The sequence below is a fragment of the Balaenoptera borealis genome (genome assembly GCF_965194805.1).
Source record: "Balaenoptera borealis genome assembly, chromosome: X".
Lineage (NCBI taxonomy): Eukaryota > Metazoa > Chordata > Mammalia > Artiodactyla > Balaenopteridae > Balaenoptera > Balaenoptera borealis.
Genome location: NC_138881.1, coordinates 95,231,745 through 95,237,744, shown reverse-complemented (window position 1 = coordinate 95,237,744; position 6,000 = coordinate 95,231,745).

The following is a 6,000-nucleotide window of genomic DNA, read 5'->3' as shown; positions in this document are numbered from 1 at the left end:
GGGTATAGAGATATTCATAGCGTATCTTTTTCTTATCCTTTAAATGCCAATGAGATCTCTAGATCTCAGAAATGAAATGCCCTCTCTTTCATTTCTGATATTAGTAATTTTTATCATCTCTCTTTTTTCCCTAGTTAGTCTGCCTAGAGGCTTTTTGACTTTACTGATATGTTCAAAGAACCAGTTTTGGTTTTACTGATTTTCTCTATTGATTTTTTTTTTAATTTCATTGATTTCTGCTCAAATTTTTATTATTTCTTTTCTTCTGCTTACTTTGGATTTAGTTTGCTTTTCTTTCTCTAATTTCCTGAGGAGGAAGCTTATATGTTTGATTTTAGCTCTTTCTCCTTCTCTAAAATACGCATTTGATGCCCTTAATTTCCCTCTAAGCATTGTTTTCACTGCATCCCACAAATTGATAAGTTGTGTTTTCAATTTTATTGAGTTAAAGTTATTTCTTAATTTCTTTTGAGATTACTTCTTTGACCCATGTGTTATTTAAAAGTGAGTTGTTTAATCTCCATGTATTGGGGGATTTTCCAAGTATCTTTCTGTCGTTTATTTCTTGTTTGATTGTACTGTAGTCTGAGAGCAGACATTATATGATTCCTATTCTTTTACATTTGTGCAGGAGTATTTTATAGCCCAGGGTATGATCTATCTCACTGAATGTTCCAATGTGAGCTTGAGAAGAATGTGTATTCTGCTGCTATCGGATGAAGTAGTCTACAGATGTGCATTATATTGAATTGATTGATGGTGTGGTTGAATTCAACTGTTCTTAATGATTTTCTTCCTGCTGGCTCTGTCCATTTCTGAGAGAGGGCTATTGAAGTCACCAAGTATATAGTGGACTAATCTATTTCTTGCAGCTCTAACAGTTTTTGCGTCACATATTTTGATGTTCTTTTTGTTAGATGCATACACACTAAGGTTTATTATGTCTTTCTGAAGAATTGACCCTCTTTATCCCTGATAATTTTCCTTGCTTTGAAGTCTGTGCTGAAATTAATATAGCTACTCCTGATTCATTTTGATTAGTATTAACATGGTATATCTTTTTCAATCCATTTACTTGTAATCTATATGTCCTTAAAGTTTTTGTGGACAACATATAGATGGGTGTGTTTTTATCCACTCTGAGAATCTTTGTCTTTTGATTAATGAATTTAAACCACTGGCATTCAAAATAATTATTGAGATAGTTCAATTTATGTCATATTTATACTATAGTTTTCTATTTGTTGCCTCTGTTCTTGTTTTTGTCTTCTGCTCTGTTTTGCCTTTTGAGGTTTTAACTGAACATTTTGTATGATTCCATTCTGTCTCCTTCCTTAATGTACCGGTTATACTTCTTTTTTTTCCTAGTGTTTACTCTAGAGTCTGCAATATACAATTACAACTAATCCAAGTCCACTTTTAAATAACTCTGTACCACTTCACTGGTGAGTACTTTATAATAACAAAATAATCCTAATTTCTCTCTCACTTCCCTTGTATCATTGCTGCCATTCATTTCACTTATATATAAGCATACATAAGCTTATATATACATACATATACAGATATATCCATAAGCATACATAATCATATACTTTGTTGCTTTTATTATTTTGAAGTTTTTTGTTAGATCAATTAAGAATGAGAAAAATAAAAGGTTTTTATTTTACCCTCTCTTATTCCTTCTTCAATATTTTTCATTTCTATATGTAGATCTGAGTTTCTGACCTATATATATTTTTTAACATCTTTATTGGAGTATAATTGCTTTACAATGGTGTGTTAGTTTCTGCTTTATAACAAAGTGAATCAGCTATACATATACATATATCCCCATATCTCCTCCCTCTTGCATCTCTCTCCCATCCTCACTATCCCACCCCTCTAGGTGGTCACAAAGCACTGAGCTGATCTCCCTGTGCCATGCAGCTGCTTCCCACTAGCTACCTGTTTTACATCTGGTAGTGTATATATGTCCATGCCACTCTCTCACTTCGTCCCAGCTTACCCTTCCCCCTCCCCGTGTCCTCAAGTCCATTCTCTACGTCTGCGTCTTTATTTCTGTCTGACCTATATTATTTTCTTCTCTTGAAAGAACTTCTTTTAACATTTCCTGCAAGGTAAGGCTACTGGCTACAAACTCCTTCAATTTTTGTAGGTCAGAGAAAATATGTCTTTACTTTTGAAGGATAATTTCACAGAACACAGAATTCTAGGCTGTTGGGGTTTTTTTTCTTCAACAGTTTAAATATTTTACTCCACTCATGCTTGTATGGTTTGTGATTAAGCCGTTTAAAGAGGTTTTGTAAGTGGTAAATTCTCTTAGTCTTTTGACATCACAAAATGTCTTTATTTGTCCCTTACTCATGAATGATAGTTTATCAGGTTATAGAACTCTAGATTGGTACTTTCTTCAGCCATTTGAGTGGAAATCTGCCTTCTGCTACTATTTGCAGCCTAGAATTTATTCCATTTATTTAGCTTTTTTATTTTAACTTCTGTATTTTTTTTTATTTCCAAGATTTCTAATTATGTGTGTTTCTGTTTAGTTTATACCTGGTCTAGTTTTTGTTCTTTTTTTTTAATGGATATCTCAAATATACAGAGCATTAAAAAACATTTTAATATCATTTTCTGATTACTGTTATTTTCATTTGGTCTGCATTCAATTCATTTCCTGATTTTTATTAGTTACCTTCCTTACACTTGTTTTTCTTTAGTTTTGGAATATTAGTTTGCAGGATCAACTTGAGTGAGATCAAGCTTTCTCTTTTATCAACCATCTCTGTCTAGTACATTTTTAGTTGCCTCTGCTTACAAAACCACCCACTTTTGCCCTGCAGTTCAGAACCAGGTGGCTTAGACCCCCATCCTGATACGATATTGGTGATAATGCAGACATAATTTTTGAGCTAGCTATGGATTTCACTCAAGTCCTAGATGCTAGAATGTGTCTATTTCCTCCCACTTCCTTGGTATACACAAGTCATAACCTGAAGCTGTTTTGCAACCCTCCTTTTCTTTTTCTTTTTCTTTTTCTTTTTTCTTTTTTTTTTTGGCCACCCTGCACAGCTTGTGGGATCTTAGTTCCCTGACCAGGGATTGAACCAGGGCCCTCAGCAGTGAAAGCGCTGAGTTCTAACCACTGGACCACCAGGGAATTCCCTGCAATGCTCTTTCAAATGCAGAAAAATCTAACCACCACCACACCCTCAATGCAGAAAAGATTAATACCAGACCCTGATTCTGAGTAGCAAACATAGTTCTAGTTCTTCATCCTCCAATGAAGCACTTTTAGTCTTTGCTATTCCAAAATAATTGAACACCCATCCACCTCTGCCTACATCTAAACCAGGAGTGCAACAGACACATGATACTAAACTTGCTTTCCGTTTTTTGTGTTTCTGTCCATTTTCCCATCCGTGAAGATGTTTATCTTATTTTGAGTATAGCTGTGTATTCTACATTTCCTCTGTCTATATTTTATCTGTCATTGCTGTGTGTTAGAAAAGGAAGGATTCTCTAAGCATGGACTAACCAAGCCATTTTGATTGAATGACTCTTCACGTGTGTTTCATTTACTTTTTATTTATGTTACTTGATTTTAAAATAATTTAGCTCTTTGACTTGCAAGTCACAGGTGATATATCAAATAACTCAAAGAAAAAAATTCACTGGGAGTTTTTTCCAGAGAGGGTGCCATTGCTGCTTCTCTTTTCAGGAAAAGTTAAACAGATTGAAAAGAAATCCTCAAAACAAGGCAGCTTAAACCACTGAGAAATTATTTCAGAATAGCCTTTAAATGAGGACAATATCCAGATTTCTTGGACTGAAACATAGTAGCCAACCCAATGACCAATAGCCACGAAATCTTATAAGCAAAATGAAATGCTGAACTGCTAGAAATTTGGCCTAAAACTCCCAGAGCCATCCAGAATAAATTAAAAGATGCATTTTTCTGAAGTTTGAACTTAAAACTCTAGATATGTTAACCAGATATTCATAACAGGATTAGTAATTATGGTCCCTAGGGGAATGACGTCAGTGAAATGTGGAGTAAGGACCTACAAAAAGCTACTCCTCCATAAAACCAACGAGAACAATGGCAAAAAAAAAAAGGCAAAATCAACTTTTTCAGAACTCTTTAAATTAATCACAGGTTTGCAACAACCTGACCAACATTTACTCAAGAAAAATGGTTGAATCTTGGAAAGAACAGTGAGCTTTGTGGTACTGTACTTGCCCTGTTCATAACCCCCACCTCCCATCCCCACAGTAACCTTAACAACCAACAGCCCAACAATCATGGTGAAAACCAGCAGTCTAGTAGCCATTCGTCAGGGCAGAATGGTTTTGAAGCTTCCCAAAACTACTATTTGCAACATTGTCATTATTTGACCTGTCTTGCGGTTCCATTAAAACCTCAATTCACAGTGCTTGTCTTTATTTGACCTAACTCAGACATTTCTCAGTGTGAACAGCCTTTTCCTGGAGTTTTGAAAACAATCAGTGGCAATCATTTAATATCATATCTGCCTAAGATAGCAATAAAACTTGGGGCAAATAAGAAGGTAACCTAAAAACTTACAAGGAAAAACTAGGGAATGAAATGCACATAGAGGGGATTGAAAAGCTCCAAAACATTTCTAGGGATTTAAAAAGTCATGCATTGAGGATATGGGGAGGGGGAAGGGTAAGCTGGGACAAAGTGAGAGAGTGGCATGGACATATATACAATACCAAACGTAAAATAGATAGCTAGTGGGAAGCAGCCGCATAGCACAGGGAGATCAGCTAGGTGCTTTGTGACCACCTAGAGGGATGGGATAGGGAGGCTGGGAGGGAGATGCAAGCAGGAGGGGATATGGGGATATATGTATACATATAGCTGATTCACTTTGTTATACAGCAGAAACTAACACACCATTGTAAAGCAATTATACTCCAATAAAGATGTTAAAAAAAAAAAAGTCATGCAAATTGGTAGGACTGTGCGCTTGCCCAGGAAAGACTTAAGGCTGTAATCTCGCACCTCTACATGACCTTGAGGCTCTGCATTTGCAAATAGGAGGTAAAGGGTAAGGCAGAGTTATAAACTGCTGGAGGGCTGAAGGCATGCCCCAACGATCACACAGAGACCCTCTGCAAAAGGTGAAAGACTTTTTGGTTCAATTCATTTAAGGAAATCTTTGTCCAGTAATTAGTTGACCACTAAGATAACCAAGCAGAGACTGCAGCGACCATACATGACAAAGAATACAGACTTTACAGAGTTAATCCAGGAAAGTCATTAAATAAGCAAACAAAAACAACATGGCCACAACAAAAACAAATGGCAACAGTAAACCCTGGGGCAGTGGGAATCTGATATCCAAATTTGACATATTATTTTAAATGTGCAGTTTTCAACAAAAATTTACCAGTATATGCAAAGAAACAAGAAATTATAACCTATTCATAAGATAAGAAGCAGTTGGTAAAAAGTATCCCTGAGGAAGCTCAGGTGTTGGATTTATTAGATAAAAGCTTTAAATCAGCTATTTTAAATATGTTTTTAAAAAATAACTAAAGAAAACCATGTCTAGAGAACTAAAGGAAAGTATGAGAATGATGCCATCAATAGAAAGAACATCAATAAAGAATTAGAGATTATAAAAATAACCAAGTAGAAATTCTGGAATTTAAAAGTACAATAATTGAAATAAGACATTCACTAGAACGACTCTTTCTGAGAAGGCAGAAAGAATCAGCAACCTGATAGATAGGTCAATTGAAATTATCCAGTCTGAGGCACAGAGAGAGAAGAAAGAAAAGTGAACAGAGCCTCAGAGACCTGTGGACATTATTAAGTATACCAAAATATACCTAATAGGAGTTCTAGGAGAGGAGAAAGAAAAAGGGGCAGAAAGAATATTTGAAGAAGTAATGGCTAAAACTTTGCCAATTCTATGAAAAATCTTAATCTACACATACAAAAAGTTCAATAAATTCTAGGTAGGA